This window comes from Suricata suricatta, chromosome 2, assembly GCF_006229205.1.
Source record: "Suricata suricatta isolate VVHF042 chromosome 2, meerkat_22Aug2017_6uvM2_HiC, whole genome shotgun sequence".
NCBI lineage: Eukaryota > Metazoa > Chordata > Mammalia > Carnivora > Herpestidae > Suricata > Suricata suricatta.
Genome location: NC_043701.1, coordinates 165,966,623 through 165,974,389, shown reverse-complemented (window position 1 = coordinate 165,974,389; position 7,767 = coordinate 165,966,623).

Here is a 7,767-nt window from a genome sequence, read left to right as displayed (position 1 = left end):
AGTGGGCTTCATACCCAAATCTGAAAATGGTCAGTGTGCTGGAGTATAGAATAATCTGTTGAGCTAAGACAAGTTTCATGTCCCATTTGGGCATGTGAGAAATAAACTATCTAGAATGTTTGGAGTCATTTTCCAAAAGAACAGTAATGAGATACTAAATGTCTTCTGTATGATCCATGGTATATTAAGTCTTGTGGTAGATAAACTCTTCTATATATAGCTGGCAATTTCTGATAGTATTTCCTAACTAAAGCCCACAGCTATAAAGGGAAAATATTTGAAGGTAAGAATATGGTCTATTTTCATCACACAGATTAATTTTACATTTTACAGTTTAACAATCACAAATGTTAGTGTAATGTTCTTCTTCTCACCCATGCCCCTTTCATGACTAGATGGTAATACTTCTCAAATTTGTGCTGTTTCTCAAATATAGAAGGGATTTATGCAAAATCCTTCTTTTCTGTAACACTCTTATCAGGATTGGTTTTTATCAAATATGAATACATTTGTCTTATGGAAAAGTAAATTTATTTCCTTGGAAATCCTATGAAAGTAGAAAGTTAAACTATGGGTTTATCATCAATATCCTGTTTGGAGAATTCTCATCAACTTTAATCTTATTCTGGGGTCAGTTTTTATTAGAGAAAAAAAATTTTTTTTAATTTTAATGTTTTATTTATTTTTGAAGGAGATAGAGAGAGACAGTGCAAGTAGGAGAGGGACAGAGAGAGTGGAAAACACAAAATCTGAAGCAGGCTCCAGGCTCTGAGCTGTTGGCACAGAGCCTGACGCAGGGCTTCAACCCACTAACCATGAGATCATGACCTGGGCCAAAGTAGGACACTTAACCGACTGAGCCACCCAGGCGCCCCTACAGAATATTTTTAATTCAAAAATAGTGCAGGGAATTTTAAGTATTCCAAGAACACGTGTGCAGGTGTGCGTGCACACACACGTCTTTCTCTATACTAGGGATTATATAGTGTAATCAGAGAGAACATCATATACAGATGTTTTGCTAATTTTAAATTTCAGATCTCTTATGAAAATTCATACTTCACAATTAGCACAATCTTAAGGGGGAAGCCCTTATTAATAGTGTAGATTAACTTCCTTGATATACGGCTACACTTTCTTGATCCTCTAATTTATATGTGGACACATACTCTAATTAAGATGCCATAATGTAGTTAAGAGATATAGAAGACGCAAAAAACAATTTGTGATCAGTTAAATGTCCAAATCAGTAAAAGAGTCAACAATTTGAAACTACTGACTTCAGTCCGAGATAATTTCAAATGGAACCAGAATTATCTTGAATTTAAAGACAGAAATGAGACATCAAATGAAATGACCTGAAGTGTGTTTCACGTTTGATACAGGAATCTGCTTTAAGAGCAATATAAACAACGCACAGGTTAGCAACTGAAAATGGATAGGGAAGGGATTTGGTGACCAGTCTTCTTGAGCAAAATGAAGACAGTGGGTTGTTAAGCTTATAGACTAGAGCAAGGGGAACACCTACATATTATTTAGCTCAGGAGGCCCCTTTGGGGAAAAAGCTAGCAACATCAGTGACTGCATATAACAAACTAATGTGTGGAGGCATTTTCCTTCAAAATTCTACAATAAAGTTTACAGCATTATGATTATGCATGTGAAAAGCTTGGAAGTCACTTTCCCATCCTAATAAGAAGTAAAAAATGTTGAACAGATTGAAAAACCAACTTTTCACGGATGTGCAAGGGAAGGGAGGACACAGGGCATTCTACTGCCCTCTATATTTAAGGACAGGCTAATACAGAGGGTCACACCTTACTGCACCAGAAACTCACCAGCGGAAGGAAACTTGGTTACCAGAGATGGAATAGGAAACTCTAAACTTTAATTGACAATTTGCTAGATGCCCAGGCTGGACAACTCAGAGTTAAAAGCTCTGGAGAGATCCAGTCATAGGAGATCTTCACAATTTTGTGAGATTTATACCTCCAGGAGCTCAACTACATTTCACAACAAATATCAGCGAAAAATTCTCTAACGTTCCCAGAAGAGGGAGGGAAAAAGAAACCTTTTTGAAATATGCCAAAGTACTCGATTCTTTTTAAGAAGACCTGCTTTCAAGGCAAACTAACCAGAGAATAACCAGCTGGGGCATTGTCAGATCCTAACTAATCTGAGGGGAGAGAAATATCCAACTTTAGGCCTACCTAGTTTTCCACATGGTGGAAAAAAAATACCTAACTCCAGTTTATTCCAGTCATTCTATCTCACATAAGGGACAGAGGGACTGAGAAACCTTGGAAATTTCAGCATCCAGACGCTTACTAAATGATTGAGAGTTGTGGTATTTCAGATACATTATCTCCTCCACACCTTGCCACCATATTATTAAAAGCTTATTTACAGCAGCTCCTTTTACCCATTACATGATATCTGATTATCAAGAAAAAATTACAAAACATACTTAGGGGCTAACAAACAAAAGCAATTTGAAAAGACTGAGAAGTATTCGAACCAGACATGACAAGGATGTTGGAATTCTCAGACAAGGAAATTACACCACTTAAAATATGCAAAAGGCTATCATAGATTAAGTAGACAGAATAATAGAATTGATGGGAAACGCAGGTGGATATATGGAAATCCTAAGGCAGAACCAAAATGCTAGGGGAAAAAAACAGAACATAACAGAAAATAACAGAAATGAAGCATGCCTTTGATGGGCTTTGTTGGTAGACTGGACACAGCTGAGAAAATTATCTCTGAGCCAGAGTATATAACAGAAACTCTGACCTGGAGTATATATCAGGAGAATCCTCTAAAACTGAAAAGCAAAGAAAACAATGACGGGAAAGGAAAAAAACAAAATATCCAGTACTATGAGACAACTACACAATGCATAACATATAATGGGAATACCAAAAGGAGAAGAAAGAAACAGAAGAAATATTTGAAACAATAATGACATTGAATTTTCCCCAATTATCAGACACCATACTTCAAATCCAGGAATGCCAGAAAATACCGAAGGAGATACATGCAAAAACCACATGCAGGCATATTATTTTCAAATTATAGGAAATAAAAGATGGAAAATTTTCTGAAAGAAGCTGGAGGAGGTAAGCTGGGACCTTATGTACTGAGGGATAAAGATAAGAATTATATCTGGATTCTCTTCAGTGATTATGGAGTCAAGAAGAGATTAAAACATTTAAAGTGCTGAGAGGAAAAAAAAAACACTGGAATTTAGTACCTTGTGAAATTACACTTCAGAAATGGAGACAAAACTAAGAATGCTCTAAAAATTTTAACAACAACAAATTAAAATGAAGGAAAGATACATATCAAATATTGAGAGAAATCTATTGCCAGTAAACCTGCCTTATAATAAATGTTAAGATAAATTCTTTAGAGAGAAAAAATAATAATATGCAAGAAACTGAGGTTTATATAAACTAAGAGTGTCAAAGATGGAATAAGTTAAGGTAAAATACAAACATGTTTTTTTTCTTATTGTTAGATTAACAGGTAACACTTTGTTCAAAGTGACACTACCTATCATGTATTTACTTATGTATGTTTACATAAGTAAAGTGAATGACAACCATGATACAAGGGATTGTAAGGTTAAATTAGGATTATTTTGTTATTGTAAGGTATTTACACTACATATACAGAGCTCTAGTAGATTATATTGGATAACATACATGAATTAGCTTTAACTTCATATTGTGAACTCTAGAGTAACCACTAAAAATGACAAAAGAAGTATAACTGATAAAAAATAGAATGAAATGTAAAGCTCAACTAAAACTACAAAAGCAAGCAAAACAAACCACCGCAAGAATGGAAGACCAAAACTGGAACAATGAACAAGGACAATAAATAGAAAAAGTCAAAAAATATGGTAGACATTAGTCCAACTATATCAGTTACTACTTTGAATGTCAAGGTCTAAATAAAGCCATTAAAAGACAGCAATTGTCAGAGTGGATAAAAACAAAACAAAACAAAACAGAAAACAAGATGCAACTACTTATTGTCTACAAGAAACCCATTTTAAATATAAAGATGCATGTTGATTGAAAGTAAATAAATGTTACCATGGTAACAGCAATCCAAAGAAAGCAGGAGTGCCTATTTTAATTTCAAACAGAGCAGATTTTAAAGCAAGGAACATTATCATGAATAAAAGGAAGTATTATATAAAGATAAAAGGGTCAATTCTCCAAGAAGATATACCAATCCTTAATGTGTATGCACCTTACAACAGAGTATCTAACTATGTTAGGCACAAAGTAATACAACTACAAAGACAAAGAGATGAAGTCACTATTAGAGTTGGAGACTTCAATACCTCTTTATCAGAAATAGACAGATGGAGCCGACAGAAAATCAGAAAGGACATAGTTGAACTCAACACCACCCCCAATCAGTTGCATATAATTGATGTTTATACATGGCAAATCCCAAAATAGGGGGAGATTTAAACAATACACTTCTAAATAACACACAGATCAAATAAATCTCAAATAAATTGAGGAATATATTGAGTTAAATGAAAATAAAAACACAACTCATCAAAACTTGTGGGATATAATGAAAGTAGTAGTTAGAGGGAAAATGATAGCATTGAATGGATATATTAGAGCAGAAGAAAGAATAAAAAACATCGTCTAAGTTTCCACAGAGAAAACTAGAAAAAGAGAAGCAACTTCAATCTAAAATGAAAAGAAATAAGAATTAAAGTGAAATTAATGAAATTGAAAACAGGAAATCAATAGAGGAAATCAATAAAATCAAAAGCTAGTTCTCAAGAAGAAAAAAAAGAAATCTCTAAGCTTCTTGCCAGGCTAATTAAGGAAAAAGAGGAGAAGACACAGATTATAAGTATCAGAAATGTAAAAGGAAAAACCACTACGGATCCTATGGACATTAAAAGGATAATAAAGGAATACTATGAACAACTCTATGCTCCTAAATTTGATAGCTTGGATTAAATGAGCTAACTCCTTTAAAGATACTATTTGCCAAATCTCACACAAAAGGAAAATAGAAAATCAAAATAGGCCTAGATCTATTAAAGAAATTGAGTCAGTAATTAACCTCCAAAACAGAAAGCACCAAAGCCCAGATGGATTCACTGGTGAATTTAACCAAACTTTTAAATACAAAATTGTAATAATTGTCTACAATTTCTTTCAGAACATTAAAACAGAGGGAATATTTCCTAACTTATAAGGCCATGAATATCATAATACCAAAACCAGTCAAGACATTAGAAGTAGGGACCCCTGGGTAGTTCATTCAGTTAAGAATCCAACTCTTGATTTCAGCTCAGGTCATGATCTCATGGTTCCATGAGTTCAAGCCCCACTTTGGACTCTGTGTTGACTCTGGGGAGTCTGATTGAGATTCTCTCTCTGCCCCTCCCTGGCTCATGCCCTGTCTCTCTTAAAATAAATAAACTTTAAAAAATTTAGAAAAAGACATTATAAGTAAAAAACCTACTGAGAAATATCTCCCATAAGCATAGATGCAGACATCCTGCACAAAATATAAGCAAATGAAACCTAACTATATATAAAAAGCATTTTACAACATGACCGAGTGGAATTTATCACAAGTTTTCATGGCTGGTTCAACATTCAAAAATCAATTAATATAGTTAACATTACATCAAGAGGATAAAAAGAAAAGTTACATGATCACATAAATAGATGCAGAAAAAGCACCTGACAAAATCTAAGACCCTTTTCTGATGAAATTCTTACTTATATAGGAATATAGGGCAAGACTTTCAAATTGATAAAGACTACAAAAAACTCACACCTAACTTGCTACTTACTGGTAAGAAACTCAAAGCTTCCCCATGAACATGAGGAAAAAGGCAACTATGTGCCATCTTTTTAATTAATTTATTTTTTAGTAATTTTTTAAATGTTTATTTTTGAGAGAGAGAGAGAGAGAGAGAGAGAGAGAGAGAACATGAATGGGAGAGGAGCAGAGAGGGAGACACAGAATCTGAAGCAGGCTCCAGAATCTGAGCTGCCAAGCACAGAGCCCAATGCAGGCCTAGAACTCACGAGCTGTGAGATCATGACCTGAGTGAAAGTCTGATGCTTCACAGACTGAGCTATCCAGGTGCCCCAAAGTGCCATCTTAATACTTCTTTTCAGTATCATACTAAAAGTTCAAAATTATGTAGTAAAACTAGAAAAGGAAATTTACAATAAAAAGTATACAGATTTGGAAGGGAGAAAGAAAACTAACATGATGTGTGAGAAATCTAAACTTGATTTGTAGTATCAATACAATCCCAAGCAAAATCCTGGGAAGTTATTTTTTTGGACATCAATTAACTAAATAGACCCTATGAATATAGTCAAGTGATCTTTGACAAAGGAAAAAAGAAAATATAATGCATCAAGGATTGTCTTTTCAACAAATGTCGTGAAACAATCTCACATGCAGAATAATGAATCTAGACACAGATATAACATCCTGCACAAATATTAACTCAAAATGGAAGATAGGCCTAAATACAAAATACGTTACTTTAAAATTCCTAGAAGATTGTATAGGAGAAAATATATATGATCTTGAGTATGGCCATGTCTTTTCAAAAACAACACTAAAGACATAATCCATGAAATAAATAAGTGATAAGCTGGACTTCAATGAAATGAAAACTGTTTTTTTATTATCTGTGAGAGACAATGTTAAGCCACAGACAAGGAGACAATATTTGCAAGAGACCCATCTGATAGAAGACTTGCATTTTTCCAAGGGAGACATGGAAATGGCCAACAGGTAGATTAAAAAGGTGCTCAACATCACTAATCAGGGAAATGCACATCAAAACTACAATAATATGTCATCTCATATCTGCTATAATGGCTATTACCAAAAAGACAAGAAATAAGTTTTGGTGAGGATACGGAGAAGAGAATTCTTAAGCACTGTTGGTGGAAATGTAAATTGGTAAAGCTGATACAAAAAAACAGTTTGGAAGTTCCTCATAAAGGTTAAAATAGAACTACCATATGACCTGCAATTCTACCTTTGGGTATATGTCCAAAGGAAATGAAAACAGAATCTCAAAGATACATTTACATTCCCACATTTGTGACAGTTTATTCACAACAGCCAAGACATGGAAACAACATAAATGTCAATGGATGAATGGATAAAGATGTCATATGTGTTAAAATGTCCTATAACTCAGCCATGAGAAAATGCATCCTGCCATTTACAACAACATAGACAATGAGCATGGTATGCTAAATGAAATAAGTCAGAGACAAAAATGGAATCATTTATATGTGAAATCTATAACAAACAAACAAGCTAAATTCATAGAGAAACTAGCAAGGTGATTCCCAGGGGTGGGGAGATGGGGAGATGTTGATCAAAGAATAAAAATTTCCACTTACAAGATGAATAAATCTTGGCATCTAATGTACAACATGGTGATTATAGTTAATAATATAGTATTATCTACTTGAAAGTTGCTAAGAAAATAGATCTTAAATGTTCTCACCACAGACACACATACACAAGAAATGGTAATTATGTGATATGATGGAGGTATTAGACATAGTGATAATTATTTTGAAAAATATGTGTATCATACAAAAACTTTCTATACCTCAAACTTATACAATGTTATGTATTATATTATTAAGATAATGGTAGGGGGGAAAAGCCACTGGGTCCGTAGTATTCTGTTATAGCAATCCCAAGGAATTAAGTCAAAAAGAT